General features: G+C 40.0%; 1 long non-coding RNA gene across 1 annotated transcript in view; it reads left to right on the forward strand.

Annotated features, from left to right (window-relative positions):
* LOC127357944 (uncharacterized) overlaps positions 1 to 23,959 on the forward strand; it is a 130,174-nt gene extending 106,215 nt beyond the window's left edge. The window contains exon 4 of the long non-coding RNA XR_007882328.1: positions 23,392 to 23,959. This is a non-coding gene — a long non-coding RNA (uncharacterized LOC127357944). The remainder of the gene's footprint in view (positions 1 to 23,391) is intronic.
* Positions 23,960 to 23,971: the final 12 nt, after the last annotated feature.

Raw genomic sequence — 23,971 nt, forward strand, 5'->3', positions numbered from 1 at the left:
ATGGATTTCTGAATCAAAATTTTTGTCTGAATGTTTTCAATGTAATATTGTTGGTCCTGGACTTCTGTACAAAAAAAAATGAGCAGCTTAACACAAAAACAGCTAAATCAATGTGAGCATTCATATCACTTTGCTATCTAATCTAACATTTTCCGTCACACCTTCTCTTCCTCGGGCAGCTGTGTCTCCAGTGCTGCTGTGGAAATGAAACATTCTCTGCATTCCTGACTCTGGGCCGCCTCCATTGAGGTCACTGCCTAGGCCCCTGGGCTCATTCACAGCAGCACTCTGCAACAGCAACATCATCGTTGTTATTTCCCCCAACCAGAAGTAGTGCAGATGAGTCAACAGCACACTCATACATCTGGTGATATATCTGAGCAGTATAACACATTTACACAGGATTTAATTGTACTGTGAGGTGTTTTTGGAGCAATCAACAAATTTCAGTAGGCTGAAACAATTCCTTTATTCATTAGGCTGTACCTCTTTACTGTGCTGAGTTGTATGACAAAAACCCATGCTTGGTCCTGATTAGACTGTGGAGAGCACTTACTGATTTTCCCCTATGGCCTTGCAATCAGTGTAGGATCAGGATGAAACAGCCCAACTCTCCCCTGACAACTCCCACATCAGTAAATTGCGACTAAAATCCTCACATCACTTTATGACTCCTGACATATGCTATTTTTATGTGCTGTGTGACTCATTCTTTTACCAAAAAAAAGACAATCAAATGTGGTTTGCTCCTCCGCGGAATACAGTAATAATCTTTTAGACATTTTCATAGAAATAAATATTTGTTTTGCCTCTCTCATCACAATATTGTGCTGTGTCCAGTGTTGCACATACAGTATTAATAACAACAAAATGCCAACAAGTCCTCTGCATTAACTTTCCAAATGCATCATTGGTCTGTGCTCTCCAGAACGACACCTGTAAGTGTTATCTAAGCTGACCCCACTGATAGGACGACATGGATTTTCTTATCTGACACTGCCTTGGCTTGGTTTTTATAAAAGTAAGGGGATGTTTGCCATCTTGGTTACAATCATAACCACTTGGTTACGGAACAAGAGCGCTAATGGTTAAAAGATACCATAGTACGGGTGCCTGGTTAGCTCAGTTGGTAGAGCTGGCGACCCATATATACGGAGTTGCTGCATCAGCCTGGGTTCGAATCCGACCTGTGACCCTTTGCTTCATGTCATCCCCTCTCTCTACCCCCCTTTCCTGTCGATCTTCAGCTGTCTCTATCCAGTAAAGGCATGAAAAGGCCCAAAAAAAGAACTTAAAAAAAAAGGATGACTACAATTTCCTATGTTAAAATCTGCCATTCTGTGTAAGACATTCCCTTTTTTAAATGAAAACAGAACAGGCCTTATTAAAATATAAAATATACTTTTAAAACAAGAAACATGGGGCGCCTTGGTAGCTGGCCCCTGATATACCAAGGCTGAGTCCTTTCTGCCATGGGTTCGATTCCGATCGGTTGTTCTATTTTTGCCGAAAGTCGCATCAAGCAGCACAGAGCCGATCATGCGGGCAGGAAGTCAGACCCAGAAACAGCACAGAGAAACAGGCTACTTTTCAAAATAAAATGCCCTGTGCACACCCCGATTGTAAAAATCTGACAAAAAATAAGCACATAAATCCGGAATAATGTCCAAACCAACTAAATCTGGTGAGCGAAACAGCTTCTGACACCCTCCTGGTGGGGCATTAAGCCGCGTACAGGGCGGACCAAAGCATAATCCAGTGGAATCAAGACATAAACCTTTTCCAAATCAAGTCCTCTCTGTAGCTGAGGTAAATAAAGAATTGAGAATTTACAATTCATAAATATCTTTTCTGCTATCAGTAATTAATATCTTAATCCTAACCACAATTCAGTAATCAGTATATACTGTTTATATATGTTAAAGGTTTGATGTCACATGACAAAACTTAGCTTATCTTCTGTCTAAACATTCAATATCAAAAGGTTATTTTTCAAACAAGAAAAAAACAGCAGTGAGTGGATGCTGTGTAAATTTTTCCACCCAAATGGTATTCTCATGCTGTGTTGCCATAGAAGCCTGATTCAATGTGTAATTGCTAATGGGCTCATTAGTGAGGGGGAGAGATGTGAGAGGGGAAAGGGAAATGTCCAATGTTGTGATGCAGCTTCTTTTTATGTTAACTGTGCTATATCGATGTCGTTGGATGCTGGTGTTTGTGCATCAGCGTGGTCTTTGGTTGGTTTAGAAAGAGGTGGAATATGAGCTGGTATGTGTAAGTCAGACGCAGAAGGTGATCGTGGTCCTTAATGTTTACCAAGTACTGTACACTTTTAAATTCAGAATGAACATAGAAAAACAGAGAATTCAGTTCACTTTTCAAATCTTCAAATGCTGCTCTTGGAAGTTTGTCAATTGTTTTTGACCATGGACATATATAACGATGGATGACATGACAGCTCTCCAGAAATGAAGCCAAAACATCATGAAAGATGGCAGCGGTCATATCTGGGATATTATGGCTTCCTTTTTGATAGTGGAGGAATGACGTCCATCTTTTTTATGCCGATGTATTTGACGGTTGTTTTCAACATTGGCGTAACAAAAACAGTCTCAAGCTTCAGTATCACTTGTTCCCTCCCCTCCCGAGAAAAGGCACAGTTCTGAGCACCAGAGTGCTCAAGGAGCAAACAAAGGACACTGTGTGAAGTGCTGTGGATAAATGTGTAGCCCCTGTACATACGGGTGTGTTGACTGTGGGTCAGAGGAATAAGAGGAGAGAATGTGTGCATTGAAATGCATTCCAACAAGGATTTCTTGGACTGAGCTTATAGTTTTGACATTTCATAGAACTTATAGTCTTCATAATGATAAGCTAATACTGGGAATAAAAGGAAAAGGCAGAGTGTGCACAAAAACATGTGCTGAGAATTCCCTACAGTAAATTAATGAAGGCTGAATATATTTTTCATGTTTTATATAGCCTACTACACAGGATGTTTGTCTTGGGGAAAGATGCTTAAGCCTATTCGCATCTTAATTATTTTGAATAGCCTATTTTGTTTCAGTTATATCAGCTTTATCAACCTATACTGTTCCAAAATGGACTGCTGTACTTCTGTTGGTATATGGTCTAAACAGTTTTACTGCATGACAGTTGAATTCCTTAGTAGTCAACATTAGCTGTTAGATAACAGCTAGATAACAGCTAATGTTGACTACAAAGGTAATTGTTGTAGATGCAGAAAACATAATGGAGTTAGAGTACACACAGTTGGTAGCAATGATTGAGAAGGGTCAATGGTTAATGTCTTTGTATATAACCAGAACAAAGAGAGATTACACAGCAGATGGTTGAAAGCATTCATTTAAAGGTTAGTTGTTTCATTCAAAGTGTTTGATTCTCTGCCTTCATCGCGTTTCTAATTTGCTTGATTTCAGCACAATTTAACCGATGTTTACCCTTTTTACAGAGGGTGAGCTGTTGCTTTCTCAAGAACTCAAGTATGTTATCGCCTTCTCCTCAAAAGGAACCACATTTGTTTCCATAGCTCTGATGTCCGCTCTGACCTGACATCCACTGATTCACACAAACAGAAATGATCTATTAAAGTTTGAAACAATGTTAAACACATTATTGAAAAACATAGTAAGAGCCCAGGAAGTCAGGAAGTCGTGTTCCACCAGAAGGTTTTGGAAGACACTCAGACCAATGTTTGGGGGGTTCCAGTGTCTGCAGTCTCCAGTCTTGGCCCAGATAACTGGATGCTGGACTGTTTACCTGCATGCAATCAAAGCTCGCTCAGATGTGATTGGAAATGGAAATGCAGAACGTTTCCAATACCAAAATCGTGTCCTTTACCTACAGATTCTACATTCATATCTAGATATCTATTTAGAGGGATTAGGTTTAAGCATACATACTACTTGGTTTAGGTTAGGGAATCTTGGGCATGCTTAAAAGAAATGTTGGGATGCAAACAGTGGCCTCTTGTGTTAAAATCTCATGTTTTGTTGAGCAGTACATTCCCCTTGATCTCCATTTCCCTCAATAGTAATGTCAGTCTGCTTTGCTCCAGACAAACAAGAGTCACAATACCAAAGCTGCTGGTTGGCTTTGATACTTGAACATAAACATATGTTGTTTTTGAGCATTTTCTCAAATGGCAGATGTTGGGGTTATTGTTTCAAAGCCAGTCTCAGGTCCACTATGTTCACCTGTTAGTCACTGTCTGCCATTTGGTGCTTGGCTAGCAGCATACAGTAGGTCGATCAGAGCTTCTGTGCTGAAAACATCTACCTGTGGAGCTGTGAGACTGAACCAAAACAGTAAAACCAAAACAATGAGCTGAAAGGCTCTAAAATCCTCGATCTGAGGGGAACTGCAGAGTCGGGTGAAACTGTCTGTGGGTTTGTTACCTCGAGCAACCCCTTTCACATTACACAATAATTTCATCTATGTTTAATTATCGATTGGTGCAGCTTTGATTATAAGCCTTTGACTGTCATTAAAACATGTAGAATGCAACGTTAATGTTAATTATGTGGAAAATGCCACAGTTGCAAGCATTTTTTGTAGTTCCAGTGTAAACAATAGCGTACTTATGCAAATACAGAAATATAGCTATGATTCATTATTTTCTTTCTGTCATCACTGATATTTTACAGCACATGATTATTTGCAAATATGACCACACAACAAATTCTGTAATCTGCATGTTGTATTTCAGAGCTGCAGGTTCTAGGTACTACTAAGTCCATGTAGGTGCTTTCTAATGCAGTGGGCAGATTGCATTCGTCACTTGTTTAGTGCCCACACACTCTGTCCACTGAATAAATCAATGGTACGGTCAACTTTTCATAAGTTGTAAGTGCTACTTTAACCTTAGTGACAACACATAGCTGTTAAACATTAAACGGCATTTCACAGGGGCACAAACGCATATGGCAAAACTGAAAGATAACATATCTGCAGATGAACCGATTTTGATTTCATAAAAAAAGAGTAAATTAGAGCCATATAATTCCAGTCTTATAAATATTTCAAGACTGCTGTGACTAACTCTGTTACAGCTTGAATTTGAAGTGAAAGTTTAACGAAGCTGGATGAAAATAAGTAAAATGTCTCTTAAAGCCGTATGTTCATTACATGTTCAACATTAGATTTAGCAAACACTACCTGACAAATTAAGTTATAGGTCATGTCAAATTATGTCAAATTAGAAGCTTGTACTCACTGCAGGGGAGCTTCCACATGTACTGTCATGGCTGTTGTACTTGCACATAAAGAGCATGAGCCACTTTTTGCCTCGTCTCACTGTAGGTGTTGCTGGTTTGGTTTATATGATATTCACTCATGAGCTACAATGAATTAAAATGTTGTCATGTTGGGACAGTGGCACTCAATAAACATAGGGGTACTGTGAGTCAGTGGGAATGGAAATAGAAAATAAAGTATGTAAAAATAAGTATGTAAGATACGTACTTATTACAACATATAACAATATATAGAAAACAGAAAATAAGACATTCAAATATGTATAATACAGTATATAACATAAGTGTAATAAATATTGATGAGTGCTAATAATGCTATTAATGACATGAGTACACTGACAGAGAATAAATCATGACGTAGCCTACATGAAGCTTGTGACATAAATGTCAGTCAAGCTTTCACAGGAGCGAAAGAAAAGAAAGGCAGAAACATCAGATCTGCGTGGAGTGATGTGGAGACTGTGTCCTTCCTCACACGAACACATGAAATAAATATGAATGTCATATTTCCATCATGTGCACATGGTTTTCCACTGGTTGAGGTTTGACTGCCTCCGATCTGCGTGTCCTCTTCTTCTGCAAAGGTTTAATGGCACTGGATTGGCGAATTAGCGCCACCAGCTCTTTATTTCAATGAACCGACTCCCAATATTTACATGGATGGAACTCACATTTCTTATTCTTTCTAAACATGTGGTCCAGTGTGTAACATTTAGGAGGATATATTGGTAAAAATGGAATAAAATATTCAAAGCTATGTTTTAATTATTGTATAATCACCTGAAGTAGGAATCATTATGTTTTTGTTACCTAAGAATGGGATGTTTTTATCTACAGAGGGTCCTCTCCTCTGGAGTCCGCATGTTGAGCCGTCACGTTTCTACAGTAGCCCGGAATGGAAAACCAAACACTGGCTCTAGATAGGACCTTTTGCTGTTTTCTTGAGTTTCGCAGCCACATTAGTTTGTCCTACACACTTGGAACGCTAAACTGTATTCAAATGGTTGCAAACTGCAGCTTCACTGCTAAATGCTACTTAATCTGACATACTGGTCTGCTACATTTGGATGGAAACCTAGCTAGTGAATTTGAAGCTGAAGAATTATAAGATGACATCAGAATATTCCATGTAATATTTCACATGAATACGCTGAAAAGCCATACGTCCGAGTTATCCACCAGCATTTAAATGTATGTATGTATGTATGTATGTATTTATGGTTTGGAGGCTGTGGAATGGGTTTCAAAACTCAAGAAACAAATATAACCCAGTCCACATGTGTCTGGGGATCCATTTACAATTTAATCAAGCTGGGATGTATTTATTTGTAAAACTTTACATTTGTTCAGATTGGTTGGTATGTGGAAAATGTATTTGTGAGCACAATAAATTACTTACAAATTACACATTTGTAGATCTTTTTTCATTTATGACTCATGAAACATGCATTTGTTTCCAGTATTGATACAAATTTCTCTCCATACTGCAGGGAGGGGCCAGACATTGTAAACATTCAGAGCTGAGGCCAAACCTATGGACGGTTCGGGGGCATGCTCCCCCGGGAAGTTTTTTTTTTTCCAATTTAAAGCAAATATATGCACTATATTTTAAGCTAGTTGACATAATAGAATGCCAAAAAAATCTGTACATGATTTGGGAATAACATGCTAGTTGCCCAGGAAAAAAATCTCCCTGTAGAGCCTACATCCTATTTTTATATCTAATTGTTCTCCAACTGTCTTCATCATTCTGAAACCAGAACACAAAAAAATGTTGAGGATGACTAATTTTCACTCCTACCACTTAAAAAGAGGCAAAAGTTACTATCTTAAATAACTATTTTTAGGTTATATAACATAGGTAGGGCAGGAATTTGGTGTTGACAGCATTACTTATCTAGAAACCTATTTCTGTTAAACTATGCTGCAGTTCACAGAATGAATGTCAATCTGACAAATCTGCTGCATGTAAGTCCATCCCATAATAATCTGCTTATCAAGGATCCCCAACAATGCCATGTAAATATGGTCTTTAATGCGCTGATACTTCAATATAATGAAGAAAATATAAAATAAAAAAAAGTATTAAGAAATTTAAGATGCAAGAAAGATTAAATACACATCTTACAACTAATCCTGGCACCCCTGCTCTCCTTTACTCCTCTGTTCCTCACTCCTTTTTCATCACTTGTCCCTCTTCCTTTTCACCAGCTAAACATCTCATTTCCTCACTTTCTCTTTCACTCCTCCCTCCCCTCTCTCTTCCTCAGTCCTTAAATCCTAAAAGAATTAGGACTTTTGAGAAAAGATTTCAGTGCTGAAGCCCCAAAAGCCCTGTCGTAAAAAGTAGCTTTGCAGTACGTAAATGAGCGCTATTGGCCTTCTCAGCAAGAAAGCAAATAAGCACATACTTCCCTACTGTTTTACATTTCACTTTTTTCATTCCAACTTCACCTCGGCCTCAAATTCATTTTAACACTGCTGGTCTTTTTCGTAAAAACTCCTCCAGCATACAGGAAATGATGGATTTTACATTTCCAGTTTGTTCTAGAATAGATTGTTAATAGCCAGCATGGCTGATAGACGCAGATAAAAGCAGTAATTATAGAAAGTCAAACTTTCAGTAACAGAAATTTCCAGGAAAAGAATTCACAGTACTGCCCACACATTGACTGACAGGTGATCTCAGGGTTGTGCAGTGCAAAAAAACACAACAGCAATGACAAGCCCTAACACCACAAATGAAAGATACATAAAAACACTTCTTTGTGATTACTACTTTAAAGGGTTTAACAGGAAAAACTGTTTTAAATATACAGTAGTTTTCCAGGAGGGGGGCCTCTTTGGATTCAGGCCGCACGTCCATCATCCAAGTTGTGATGACTCATGCTGTTACACCATGCCTACGCATCTATCCCTCTGCTGCACACCAGCTTTATCTGTTTCTGTCTTTCCCTTTCCAACCCTCACTGCTGTTGTCACACACACACACACACACACACATCCACACGTTTATGGACAAACTCTCCTCCCCCTTTATTCTGCAAGGCAAAAAGCTAGAACACAGTATTCTTCACTGCCACCAATCCGTGCCCTCATTTTAAACATATCTCCTGCCTAATTCACTCAGTTACGTAACGGACAATTATACAACCAATTCAGCGCGCTCCTCAAAGACTAGCCTCACAAGGGCACTCCAAGCACACAGCGGTAAGCGGGGCACTGGTGATAGGGGGAAGAGGAGGAAATGTGTAAGTAATTTTAATAAAGAGATGGAATACAGTTAAGACCCATCATGGACTAATGATAGGAAATGAATAACGGGGGAGGAGGGGAGCCGGTGTGAAATTGTCAATTAGGATTTTCTTCCTGTGGTGACTAGAGGGAATTCAATAAGCCAGAGGCAATAGCAGGACCGCGTCTATATGGAGATCACAGAGGCCTGCTTCTCCCTCTCTGCGTGCGCTGAAGCTCTACAAGCTAAAGGCAAACTGTGGATTATAAGATCAGCGTTCATAAATGCAGCGACAGTTATCTTGCTTTAAAAATGTATCTGTTTTAGGAATCTGTGGCAGACACTTCTACTTATCACTAAGTCCATGTGGGGTCCTTGTCTTGTTCATATTCAAGACCCCCTCAAGACAAATATAATAGTCTGCTTTAACAATAATGTTTTCTGATATGTTTTTTCTTGCAAGAAAGTACAATTAACACATTCAAATCCTTAAAAAGGCATCTACTCCTTCTGCTTCACGTCACAAGCCATGTTTGTAGGCCCCGCCCCTTAAAATCAGATTTTAAATTAATGTTAAAGCATCCTTCTAGTGTCAAACTCTGCACATACATCATTCTGCACAGTGAAGATCAAACATCACACTGTAGCAACAAGAAGAAAAACTGATTTTTGGCGAGAGGGGGCCGTTAATAAGACATTGTGATTCATTATTGACAAAATTATTCCCAACCCTGGTAATAATATACTGGGAAGAAGCATTAATTACTTTTTTATACAGAGCTTTATAGTGCATTTCAGCTCACTGTTTAGCTTTAGTTCACTCTCACAACTCACAAAGTTATGTTTTGGGCGCAGCAGGCAGCTGTTTCCAGAGAATATCTGGTGAACACAGTGGAGCTTTTAGCAACTAAAGTGCTGGATATTTCCCTCAGACTCACTATAGGTGGACACAAACAGACTCCAAAAGAAGGTTCATGTTGGTCTGTAACTGCTGGATGTGTAAATAAGCAACTGTTTACTAACAAGTTCCCCTTATGAACTTAAATGATGATAGGTAAATGTTGTGTTCATAACTTGTTTCCCCTCCAAGAGGTCAAAGAAATCAGCTGACCGAGCTGGCAAGCTCATTAGCTTAGAAATGGTGTTCAGTGGTGAACAAAATACCGAGGGGTGGGGTACACAGAACAGTGGAGAGAAAACTGAGAGAAGCTGAAGGAGCTATTGTGACTGACTAGTTACCAGTTAGCTCAGCAGCTAAGTTCACCAAGTAATCCATGTCAGTCGTCACCTCGTTCATGTGGACGAGCGAAAGTAATTTTTGGGTGAAACCGCAGCTTCAGTAAAATGGTACAAAACATACTTGAGTCTTATAATGCTCATTTCTAGCTACAGACCAAGCATATCAGTAAACCAGCAGCACTGGCAGTGAAAGCAAACAAGTCTGTCCATACACTTAAAACATATAAAAACACATAAATTCTCTATTAAACTCTGAGACTTTTAGTTTTTGGATGTGGAATCCATAGTTAGCCTGGCTAGAGAGACTCTAGACAGCCACCACTACTGAGGTTCAGCAAAATATAGAGGAAAAGGTCATGTATGATGCACATTCTAGCTGATAAAATGTAAATTGTTGTTCATTAGGGTTAGATGTAAAGTAAAGATGTAGTGTAAAATGGCTACACATTTTTATAATCGGAGAATGTAAGAATCACTTTAGGCCTACAACAATGACAAATGAAATGTTAAAAAAAAACTGTTATTCATTTCCATATCATTTTTTTTTTCAAAGCTACAAGGAGGCTGTAAACAGGCGTCTTTGGCTCTGGAGGTGTAGGTTACCCTTGTCCTAAGGTATTACTGAAAACTGACAACAGCTATTAAATGGACCTTTTAGTGAGATTGTTTCCTCGACTGCTAGTCTAGAAAGAACCTTGAACCTCAACTCATATGGTTTGTTTCAGGACACAGCGACAAACAACTTATTTTGTCTGACAAAACAATCTTGACTCTGATTCTGCTACTCATTTTACACAGCTTTCAGCCGCAGCTCATGGACGTCATCATCAGATGGAGTTTGCTCAGTTGCCATGTTGTCATATGATGACAATTTGTTGTCAACAATTTGGTATATTACTATATGACCTCTTTTGTCATTTGGCTTGAGGATTTATTACAAAACCTTTGGCCATTGAAAACTTCAGTCCAAAAATATTGTTATTAGCTTTGACCTTCATAAATTCAGATCAAAGGAATAAACACCCTACACCCATATATTATTTATGGCTGCGTAGCTGCTCTCTTGTAAGCAACATAACCAGTCCCGAAACATGGTCTGTTCTTCTCCATCCTGAAATGAACAGAACTCCTCCACTGTTTTCATGCTGATGGCCATGAGCTTCCCACTGCTCATCCACAACAGAGCCTAACATTCCTGGGAACATGTGATTTTCTCCTCTGCTTCCCTTCCCTGCCCCCCACCTCCCCGACCTCCCTGACACGTGACCGCAGAGCTGTTGCTCCCTGGAAAACAGCCCTTCCAGGCAGCTAGAATAGCTGCAACTGCCGAGAGAGCAACGTAGAAGGGTTTCTGATAACATAGGTAACATTCATGCTGCTGCTAATACTTCAGCTGTTAATACTACTGTAAGTAGTAGTTGTACTCAAGGATCAAACAACATAAAAATACTGGAGGATGAAATAAAGTAAAACAATTTGAAAATTCAAGAGTGGGAAGATAAAATTCAGCAACACTTTCATATAAAGGAAAGTTTTAAGAAAGGATGAAAAGATGCTAAAGATGTAGCTTGTCTGATTTCAATCGGTAGAGTCTTCCGCTGTCTAAGGGCTCAAATAGCAAAGGCCCAGTCCCCTCTAGTCACAATCCAGGATCAAGGAACAACCAGTAGAGCTGCATCTACTGATCTCAGAGAATGCCTGGCCACATAGGGAGTCAGTAAATCCTTTATATAATTGGGGGCAAGGCCACTTAACACTTTAAAACTGATCAATCAGAACATTTAAATCAGTCAGTCAGAATAAAACAAGCAGCCAGTGTAAGTCATGTGTTCATATTTCTTTGTCCCTGTTAAAGGAATAGTTTGTTTGTTTTTGTAGTGGGGTTGTGTTAAGTACTTATTCATAGTCAGTGTATTAACTACAGTAGGCCTACTGTAGATGGTAGTCAGCACACACCCAGTTTGTAAAGCAGACAGGAGTACCTGTAACAAGGCATATTTCAACCACCTAAAAAAATAAAACACACAAAAATCACCTCTTTACCTTGCCGTCAGACAGTCCTTTCCAACAGTAAACATAAGCTTTTATATATCGATCTGTGCTCTCTGCAAAGCCATGTGGGCTTTGTGGGTGGACAACCCCATATTAAATGTTTTTGGACAGTTTGGATGAATGTCATCATGTCAAGTAACTGTCTGCGTCCCCTGAAGAGATTAAAATGGTCAATGTAGTACAGGTTGGTGAGGTGTGCAGCAACAGTAGCCAACTAAAACCCCCACTACCATGGAGGAGGGGATGGGGCTGGACACATAGATTTGGCTCATGGACCCTTTCTGCTGGGTGGACAAAGTCAGTTCTCTATATTTCAGACTGCTGTTCACAATATCATTGTGCCAGTGAGGACAATTACATTTGTGATATCAGGTCCATTTTCAAGGATCTCAGTGGTTTTACCGGCCACGTTACGGACAGTGGTACCCTGGAAGTAACCAGTTACTGCAGAGCTTGTTCTGACATTCCTGGGCATATAACCACCTATAGGTTGTGAGCTGAGGTGAGTGCTCACCTGAGGGGTTGGAGCTGGTTGCCCTGGAGAAGGAGTGGCAGCGGAGTTCACGGGGACCCGGAGCTGCAAGTTGAGGTACTCCACTCATTCTTGAAGGCGGCTGAAGGCTCAGCCCCAGCCCCAGCTTCCTCAACCCCTCGAACTTTCCCAGCTGGATAGATGGAGGAGGCGCCAACCCATCTCTTGTCACCCTGTTGCTACTTTACTGCTGTTACTGCAACTACTGCAACTACTACCACAACTATTGATGCATTGCACATTGTTATTGCTCCTGCTACCATACTACCTCTACAACCAATGCTGCTACTTCTACAACTACTTGTAATGCTACCACCATCACAGCTACCACTGCTGCTAATACTGTAATACTACTACTAGTACTGTACCAGTTCTACTACTATGACTACCAATGCCACTTCTACAACAATAAAAAAGCAATAAAACACAACAGTCCAGATGGATGTAAGAATTGCTGGATGGGATGGGACTGTCTGCATCACTGCTAGCCAAAAATTAAACAGCTGTGGTGTACCACCCTGCAATCATGTACTGGCCACCATATCCAAGAAGGTCACCAAGCCAGCTGTTAAAATGTATCCACACATCTGCTTCTATGAGAAAAAAAATCATATACCAGCCCACATGTGGAATTACTTGAAAAATATTACCAAATTAGAAGAAGAGACAAGAATGTTGTAGATTTTCTGCTACTGCAACTCAAACCAAGGTCAAATGGGTTTTGTGGAAGCAGGATTTAAATATGTATAAGAACAATATTGACTTTCGTTTTTATAGTTGGACCCAACCAAACCGATGGAGGAGAAAGAGAAAAACATTTCACTTTTCAGCAATGTTTCATCACTTCCTGTTCCCGGGTGGGGGTCAAGTGATGTGATTTGGGCAAATATTGATTGTCAACTGATTCTGATATCTGTGTTTCTACATGTTAAGCTTTCCATTCTAACATAACATATTCGGTTTATATGATGTTTGAAAGGATGTGACGCTCCAAACCTTGGAGAAAGGGGTTTAATGAACAATCAATTAAAGGACCAGTGTGTAGGATTTAGTCGCATCTATCAGTGTAATTGTAGATGGCAACTCCCTTGCTTCACCCTCCCCTTTCAAGTGCAAGGGAGAAACTACGGTGGCCATGAAACGCGCAAAAAAAGTGAATGCCTCTATCTACAGCCAGTGTTTGGTCTGTCTCTTCTGGGCTACTGTAGAAACACAGCAGTTTAACACGGAAGGCGACCCACGGTGTCTGTAGATAAAACTGCTTCTACAAATAGAGCCTCCTAAATGTTACACACTGGACCTGTCTTGCTGTCTTCTCTGTGATATTTTGTAAGTCTTGCTAACTCGATCTTTTAAAACTTGATGTTTTTCAAACAGTGAGTGTGGGTCACCTTCAGTTTAGTCAAGCATGTCAAACACGATGCAATGAAAGCCTCTACTTACCTTGAGGGGCTGTCAGCCCACCTTTAAAGAATTTCATCTGTCTGACTTTCAGTAGAGAATCAACAACTATCGCACACCGACACAGAAGGGTAAAACTTAATCCTAATCCTAATTTTGTTAATATTTCTAGATTGTAAATTGTTGAATCACATTGCTAAAAATGAAAAGTAACCAGATGCACTCTGGATGTGCAAGATGGTCATGGTCAGGACAGTCCAAATTGAAAAAGAAAAACATGTCACTAAGAAGAACACCAAGGTAGACCTTTCTCTAGGTCAAGTTCATGTAGGAATACCTCAACCAAGGACAGTGTATTTGACATTCAAACTCTCCCTCCAATTCAGCCAGTAATTTATATAAATGAGATCCTAAAAAATAAAGCAGAGGACGAGAGGAGGGTTTGCACTTTGCTTCCCTTTGTCTCAATCAATGGCAGCGGGAGGAGTTTTGATTTATGTTTCCCAGGATCTGTGCTCCAGGAACAACCCCAGCTGTTCAACTGACACGGCTGAGGCCAGGGGAGAGATGAGTAATGTCATTAACCAGTGAATGAAAGGAGGAAGATGGAGAGATCAGTCTGCGTGAGGGGGATGAAGCGCGGAGGTAGAGTTGCCCACTGATGCTCCCACACGACGGAGCCATATCTCAGCAAGCACAAAAGCCCTGCTCCGATGTCATCCTCTCAGCATAATTAAATGAGATAAAAGTCGCAGTGGAGGAGTGAGCCTTAAAGCCTGACGACTGCATCAGTGTGGCACTGCTCCATAGTGTCGGTTCATGTTTCTGTGATATAAACATGCTCAGTTACATCTCTGCTGGGGCGGCTCAACAGCTCGTGCTGGAGCATTAGCAGATGGGCAGTGAGTGTGCAAGCAAGCAGAGGAGAAGCAAATGTAGACCAATGCAGGCTAATACCAACACTGATAGATTTGTGTTTAATCTGCCAAAACCTAATATTGTGCTCATATTGAAAAAGGAGAGGAAGACTCAAAAATCTTTCTTTTAAGTGGGGTCGATCGGAGTTCAATCGCACTTCATTGATCCAAATCCAGTTCCAGTATTACTCCCTCATCAAATCTAATTAGGTTTAGCTTTCAACATTTTAAAGTAATGTAAGTATAGATAAATTATCCATATCCATACTCTGAATGGGTGGGGCTTAAACCGGACATGGTCATGGATTACCAGAAGTTGTTAAAAAAAATTAGAACATTTAAAGACAATTGTGTAGGACTTAGTGGCATCTAGTGGTGACATTGCAGATTGCAACTAACTAAAAACCATGTGTATATCTGACAACCTGGGAATGAGAACGGGCTATGTGTAGGAAACATGCGAAAAACCTAACTACTGATATATATATATATATATAAAAGTCGATATATTCATTGTTAAACGGATACACACATTTCGTCCTTGTAAAAAGTAGTTTATCTGTACCAGATGTTTATTAGTGGCAAAGTACTCGCCCAACTGTAGTTGCAGCTAGATAAAATTTTAAGATTAATTTTAATGTAAGTGAGGTGAACTGTATGATTTACATACCAACATGTCTTTAAATAAATAACTTGTCATTGTCAATTCTTTAAAGCTGCAGTCTGTGAATGTTTCAACAGTCAGTCCAGAAAGCAGGTAACATGAATGACCATAACCAGGGGCAGATCTAGAAGGGCCACCACCATCAGCTGTCAAATTTAACACATTAAAGCTGCAGTAGGCAATTTTTATTAAAATATATTTTTGCCATATTTGCTGAAACTTTCACTATATCCTAACAGTAGTAAATAAGACAGATAATCTGTGTAAAAATCTGGTTGTTCTAGCTCGTTCTAGCGCCCCTAATGGCACTTGCAAGAATCCACCGGGCACACTTTAGGACTCTGAGAATAAGGTTGCTCGCTCGCTCCATTTGTCTCGTGAACTCGGAGCCCGAGTTGTTCTGCCGCGAGAACGTGACGTCACTGCCTGGCTTGTACCACTTATAGCGTTCCAGTTTGTCTTTGGGCATTACGAGTCGGAAAGAAGTGCAGCAGCTGTCTTGTTATTGTTTGTGGCTCTTCTAAACAAGCTCAATGTGAAATAATAATATGTTTTTCTACAGAAACACAAACATTTCAAGTTTCCATTATTGCAAGTCCATTTTCACCTATTTCAATTTCAACAAGTGCTGTGGCGTTTTTCTCGAGCCACCAGGGGCCACCAGGGGCCTCCAGGGGCAGTGGCAGGCTAGAGTTATTGTTAGCTACATTAGCCTATTTAGCAAACCAGCTAGAAAACAAAACTTTACATTGTATTGCACGCACAGCAACACCGTGCAATGCATAAATTGGTGACCGGACTAAAGCAGCAATGTAAACAAGTATGTAGGAGCATTTGAAATTGACATTAAAACGACCAACGTAGTACAAATACAAAGAAAATACATCTCAATATGGGCGCTGCCATTTTTGTTTTGCAGGTTGTACGTTCGTCCTTGTTTAGCTCGGTGTACTGTGAGGTACCCCGAGCTGGACGGCTGAAATTACGACCAAAAGGGGGTTTGTCTCAGTGAAATGTCGCAAGATGGCTGCAAGATTTACACTTTCCAACTCGGGCTCCGAGTTCAAGAGACAAATGGATAGCACCATAAGACTCAGCAATCAACTCAAAACATCTTTGTATCTTACTTGGCTCTGATTGGATGTTTTGATTCAGCCCCCTAGATATTTCTATTCAGTGTTTTACTAGTGCCACATAATGTTTTTGAGTTCAAATATCTTCATTTGGGGGATTTTCCAAGCAAATATATATATATATATTTCAGACACCCTTTAAAGTCCATGCCACCCTCTGGACACCCATGAATATTTCTCTAGATCAGAACAGATAAAACCAGTCAACCACAGCAGTATAAAGAATCCATGGTAGATGTCCCATTTGTGTTTTAACACATCTTAGCACACTGTTGCCCATTAAGTGGTTAACGATGCCATGTAATAATTGTTCCTCAGTATCGAGTAGACGTCAACATATGAAATCAATGTGTATACTGGTGTTTTTCATGGTAGAGTGACAAACTGCACCTAAAGCACTGTGGAAATAATTACCATAATATTTTGACCTTCAAATCCCATTAATTTACTGATTGAAAATGATGTCATAATGGATAATTAATGGATACAATAATGACCTATATTATGGTATGGTAAGGCTTATCTGCACACAGTCTAGGAGTAAAATCCCTTCGAATTGAGCGAATAACAAGAAAACCATCTCTTAAAGGCGCTGCACATCGTAAACCCCCACAGGTGATTTTCATTATTTTACCTTATTACCTTTTTCTGTGTGCACACTGTGCTTGATTGACATCTTCCTGACTCTCCTGTTACCTGTGCTGTACCTGTTAGGGGCGGGACAAATGACACTGTTAGCTAGTTAGCCATGCAGTAATCTTGCTGACTCTACCCGGACTGAGAGCTCTGAGCACCGGAGGAGTGTTGGTGCTTACACCGCTAGCACGGAAGCTTTGGACCACCGGGAGCTAACCAAGCTAAAAAAGCTTTATTTAAGCTTTCAAGCTAAAAGGACTGCTATCTGCACAACTAACTGAGATAATTAGCTAATGGAAGCTACCCCAGCAGTTATGGGCCAATTACATAGAGACGCATCACTACAGGTGCAGCCGCTCCAAAAGCCCCGTGGCAAAGTGGGTTTAGCCCCCACTACACCCCTTCTCTGTAGCGCTCTCACAGTTCAACAGAACAGGAAGGAAGTTCTAAAGTAGTAAAGTCTGCCTCTTGCTTGATTTGATTGGCTATCTGGGCCAGGTGTGACATTGACGAGAGGGGCAACTCCGACAACATGGCACGAGTCTGAATTGAAGCCGTCAGATTAACACAGCGGCTGCAGCAGGGCGAAGTGGAACATGCAGAGAGTTTCAATTTGTTTAGGAGATTCTTATCATGTTGGATCAGTTCATAATAAAACAGCAATTAGGAACATTGTAATGTCTTGTCATTAAATGGTGAAGTTGATAAATCTATGAGAGGATTCAGCGTGAGAAGAAAGACGACCCTTACGTTTATGATGGTCATTAATATTAATGCATCAATTATAAAGTTTTAAAATCCATCATTGACACAGCCTGAGAGAGAATAGAAAACACTTTTCTTCTGTCGTATAATTAATCTTCAACTCATAGTCCTGTCTGAATGAAGCCATTACAAACATTTACATAACATACACCTATGTCTGAATGACAAAGAGCCATCATTTTAGCAGCTTGATGGAGCCTGCAATGTTAACGCACACCATGTCTGAAAAGGGATGGAGTCCAGGACAGTCACCCAACTCAGCCTGAGCAGAGGTCTAATCTAAAGTTGAAACCTGTGTTTCTGTGCAGGGCCTTTTAAAAGGACCTTCATTTTTTTGTTAAGGTGAAAATACAAGGAGGAATTTCATGTTATATGTGGTTGGGGTAGATAGATGTGTCATGCCACATTCCAGGGTTTGCGCCAACATTCCTGCAACAAACACAGGGAAAGATCGTGATTTCCGTTAAATTGTAATGAAAAATGTTATGTCTCAAGTCTAATTGCTGACCTCTGAATAATGCTGGAGTCGCTACAAATGGATTGCCTCTTTTGGCGTAGAGCAATTCTTTATTAGTGAGCATTTTACTGATACGTTCAGTATTAACATTTATGCAGCCTGCCAGGTACATTCATTTACAACATTTCCTTATTATATTAAAAGAAAATGTAATTTGGCCAGTTAATTTCCACATTTGTGGTTGCAAATTAGTTATATAAACATAATTTCTAGGAGACAGCTGATTATTCGATACATTTCAATGCAGTTTTACTCCTTAAAGTCCATTAATATGTAAATAAGAATTCCTTAGAATAGAATGAGCCGGTGCTCTGCTAGCTCACGGGTGGAGTGCAAACTAAAGCAGTGGTTTGTGTATTTTTTTAAATAATGTTTAACAATCAAATACTTAATAGGCTAGAAAAGTAAATGTACAGTAAATTGTCTAATAGATGGCCAAGAGTCAGGGACAAGAAAACACTGAATTTAATTTAGTGTATGTAAGGATGTTAAAGATGATATCAAATCCATAATACAAACAGAGAATTGTGGGTAAAATTCCCTGAACAGGAATTCATCCAAGTCACTAGTTTTACACAAACGTCTTGCAGTTACTGAATTCACTATTTGGGTTAATGGTACAGTTTTTTACATGTAACATGCTATATCCATAAAGTATGTCACCTTATCAGAGGTCGTCAGTTTAATAAATGAGAGAAAGGGGTTACCTTTTATACGGAATTCGGTCTTTATACGGAGTTCGGTCTAGACCTGTTCTATTTGAAAAGTGTCCTGAGATAACTTCTGTTATGAATTGGCACTATACAAATAAAACTGAATTGAATTGACTTGAAAATTTAATTTTATAAAAGGTTGGGAACTATGTTTCAGGGTACAAATGAAGGGGTACACATAATATTAATCAGTAGACTTTTAGGGGGAGTTTTCCCATACAAGCCTAAACTGTGCAGATAATTCATTAAAACCCCCTTAATATATTATAGTCCATTAATTTACATATTAATTAAACCCAAATTTGGGGTGTAGGCCATCTTAATACCTGAAAACTGTTGGGAATACAAATCCCTTCAAATCTAATAATTTAGCTGAAAACATTTTAACATTCATGTGACAGTAATGTAACTGTAATTCATTTGTTAATTCAGGGCTTTTCAAATTAAAATGTATTTATTTAAAGGGGTTTGGTTTCACCTTTTCAAATTAAGTGGTCTCTGACAACCACACAAAATCAAATGTTTTCATGTGTAAATGAAGGATTCATTCATGGTACTTTAAGGAGTCCTGTTTCATAGTGAGGGGCTTTGTGACAGGCCCATCAGTTAAGAGTTTACAGTGTTTAGAAATGCATTTTGAGCCATTAAAATATATTTTTAAATGTATATGTTGCTATGGTAAGTGAAAAACCTCTTTTATATCAGAGTTGAATGGCAAAATGAATGATAGTATCTGATATCAGCACATTACATTGAAAGACCTATATTGGTCTAAGTGAAGAGAGGTTGAGAGCAGGGAAAGAGTCAGTGTGCATGAGAAAGAAATACTTCATCACCATGGTGTAAGACATTGTAATCTGCCCATCCCCCTTCACAGCTCCACTTCACTGTGCTGTGGGCTCACACACTCACATGGAAAGCCAGTCCTTAGCACTAAACTGCTCCGGCATGGTGTTTAACCCCCCCCCCACACACACACACACACACACACACACATTATTACTGAAGCTTAGAAAGACGGTCCTACATTTTTCACAATGCATGAGTGGAATAAGGCTCCTACCACGCACAACAAAGGTGATATATTAGACACCATATTTGGACACATCTACTGGTCTTTTATTCAAAAGCTGTCACTTTCAGACTTTTCCTGTTTTCTTCTCTTAAGTTGACTTGATGAGATGAGATCTGTCTCACCTTGCCTTAAAGAAATAGCATTTCTTATAACATATGTTATATTCTAAAAATACAACATTTTTGGAAATTCGCAAATCCGCTAATGTGCTTTATTTTTTAAAGGTTGGGTTCGGTTAGGTTCCCCCCAAAACTAGAAAAAAAACCTCCTAGCATTTAAAGGACCAGTGTGTAGGATGCAGTTGTGTCTAGTGGTGACGTTTCAGATTGCAACTTACCTGAACACCACTTCTGTCTGTATTTGATGACCCGAAAATGAGAACGGGCTGTAAAGTGTGTAGGATAAACAACAATGGCTGTGAAATGAGGAAAGGCCCTGTCTACAGCCAGTGTTTGGTTTGATTTTTGTCTGTTCTGGGTTTCTGTAGAAACATGGTGATCCAACATGGTGGACTCCATAGAAGGCAACCAGTGGCTTCTGTAGATAAAAACAGCTCATTCTAAGGTAACACAAACACAGATTCTTATATTCAGGTGATTATACACTAATAAAAACAAACCTATTCATATTATATTCATATTTTCCTGGTTACAATAATAACCACTGGGTTATGGACACGATTAAAAGACTGTTGACTGTTGGTGGAAAACAGGAAGCAAACAGAGGTCTCCCATGGCAAAGTCCCATCCATCCACCCCAACCTCGTCACTGTGTGGACTTTATGATATGATACTCGAGGATATCACACTACTTCCTCCTTTGCACTGATGGAGACTATGTGTCATAATTCCTACGGCGGCTATAGTGTTAGTTATTTTTGTGCATTTGCCAAAATGAGTAATGCTGTCAGGTTTTTTTTGGAAGGACAGTCTCGCGTATCAGCAGCGTCAGAACGGATGTATTGTACTCTGTATCAGGCTTTGACAACTGTATGTGTCCATTCTTCTTGAAAGACAGCAATCCACTGTACTTCGGTGACATGGCAATACAATCACTCTGGCATCTGTTTTCGCTGCTAAGCACACAGTGCTGTGGTGATTGTGCACCGCTCCTTCAACAGATGTGAATCAGTGCGAGCCCTATTGTTCATGAAGTATGAGTTTCTGTATGTGTCGCTCTTAGCGGTGCGTGCTATCGCTGCTTATACCACCCATGTCTTTCACAGGGGTCCAGAGCAGAAGTGATGTACCAGGTGAAAAGCAAACATGTATCATCATATCATATGTTACATATAGAGGCCTGCCCATCCATGCTCTAAACACACAGTGTAAAAGAAATGCAATATTTCCTTTGTGCAAGAGGATTTGTTTCAAAGACAAACACCAATAAATAGATCAAACCATGCAACATTGTTCAGAATTATAGTACACAGGTAGACAGTAGCAAAAAGCATTAAACAGGGTTGGGCGATTGGACGCTAATTTAATAGACTCCCAAGAATGAGAGCCCCTCAGTGAGCGACGTTCAGCGGCGCAGTACACACACTGAGCCAAAGAACAAGGAAAAACCAGCTGTACAGCCAGAGTATTTTCACATCTAACTGCAGTGAATTAAGGGTTTATTTAGGCTAGTGTGACGACAGGGAATACAGTTACAAGGTGATTCACAGAGGATCCAAACTAGTCTCTAACTCCTGGGGAAGATGGGGACACAGCAGGGACAGGAGAGGGACAGGCTCGGAGAGGAGAGGCATGAAGCGGGTAGAGAAGCGAGGGAGGTCGGGGGCATCAGAGAGGCAGCAACAGCGCGTAGAGCCAGAATATTTTCACATCTAATACTGTTAGGTGGTTAGAGTGGTGGTGATTGTTGGAACAGACTAATAAAGATGGTTTGGTGAGTTAAGTATAAAAGAGAAACCTGGAAGGTGTACTGTTGTATTTTTAGTTTAACCAACATGCTTGAGTTTTAAACACGTTGGTAAGTAAATGTTTTAACTTATTAACATGCTGTATCTTGTTTCTTCACAAGACATGTAAAAATTTTATTCACGACTTCAAGAAAGAGCCCGTTGTGAAGCTCAGTGTGGTCGTCTCTGGCCGTCAGCCACCTGTGACGGCACCCACCTGTCACTTAAAGCCACCATACCCTTTAATTATACAATTATATAACATTAAGCTTTTGTATAATTGAAATGGGTGAGTCAAAAATAATCAAAATTCACCCCCTATAGAGACCAAAACTGTGTTTAACATGTTTATTTCTGCTGTGAAGTCGGGCATTTTAGATGGAGATCGACTCACTTCAGAAGCCAGCCTCTAGTGGCCCTTCCAGGAACTGCAGTTGTTGGTACTTCCCTGTTGGCTTCGTTTGCCAGCCACAGAGGTTGCTGCTTGCTAATGACTCGGCTTCATGCTACAAGATGTAACTTGTAAATGAGACAGCCTATCAATAAGATAATAAATAATCAATAATTAAGTCCATAGTCATATTCGTCATTCTGGACAGCAGGTGCTAGTTGTTTCTCCTGCACCCAGTCTTGATGCTAAGCTAGGCCAATCAACACCTGACTCAAGCTACATACCGCAAGATACCATGTGTAAATAACCTAGTAATAAAGTAAACAACTCAAACAATAGGCATATCACCATCACTTTGGTCAGAGCCAGTTGTTTTTCTAGTAGCTACATGAGGAACAGCTCATACTAAAGTAGGCTGACTCCAGCTCTGTACTACACACAGATTTGAGAATGGTATCGATCTTCTCCTCTAAATCTTGGAAAGAAAACAAATAAGCACATTTCCATGAATGTTGAACTGTGTCTAAAACTGCACAACAGAGCACCGTGGAGCTGCGTCCAAACATGAGCAGACCTGAAGACACATAGAGTGAAAGAGTATATGTTTCCATACAATGAAGGATGAACAGTCAGTTTAATCTCAGACTGACCTGCCTCCCTGCCTGCTGCTTCTGTTACATCTCTAATAGGAGGAAATGGCTTGTGGTGAGGAGAGGATCCAGCCCTTCTGTGGGAGTTTAATTCAATCACAGCTCCGGTCAAAAATGAATTAAAACTCTCATTAAACCCCCCTCCTGTGTTCCAGAGACTAAGCTGGCTGCTAAGGCTCACAAGTAGAGATTTGGGTGTTACATAGAAGCATCAGTCAGCTCTGCAGTTATCCGTCTGTGAGTCAGCCATCAGTCACTAACTCCATCATTTTGTTATTTTAATTTGCAGTGCTTGCCTTGTGCTCACCCACACAGTGAGCCCAATGAACCCAGTTGCAGATGATCCAAACAACAGTAGGCTATGTGGACGTCTTGTTGTTTAATCTGAACGAGTCACAGTTTGACAAAATTGAGACCGCAGCGCTCCCTGCCTGGACTTCATATCTCACCGAGCACAATGAGGATAATACACTGCGATCCACATCACAGGACCATTGACCTTTTACACAGTACACTGTAACTAACCAGTTTGGACGGTGGCCATTTATTATATGGAGCAGAGCGGCAGAAAGTGTTGTTTTGTGTCAGGAGGAGAAAGAGGAACCTGCGTGTTGTAACCCCACAGGAAAACATCTCTGTGCCTCCGACCACTAAAGTGTTTCTGCTGCAGGATCAATTCATCCTCGCTTTGTCGCTCCTGAGCAGCAGCAGCTTACATTATCACTGGAGTCACACTGATACATTGTTGCATCTATTGTCAAGACAAAATGGCTCTGACAGTAGCATTTAAGCTTATTCTATTCATGGACTAATAGTAACGTATTCTAGTTATTCTTTGTGGATTTAAGAAAATAAAAGATGTGAATAGA

This window comes from Dicentrarchus labrax, unplaced genomic scaffold, assembly GCF_905237075.1.
Source record: "Dicentrarchus labrax unplaced genomic scaffold, dlabrax2021, whole genome shotgun sequence".
In the NCBI taxonomy this organism is placed as follows: Eukaryota; Metazoa; Chordata; class Actinopteri; family Moronidae; genus Dicentrarchus; species Dicentrarchus labrax.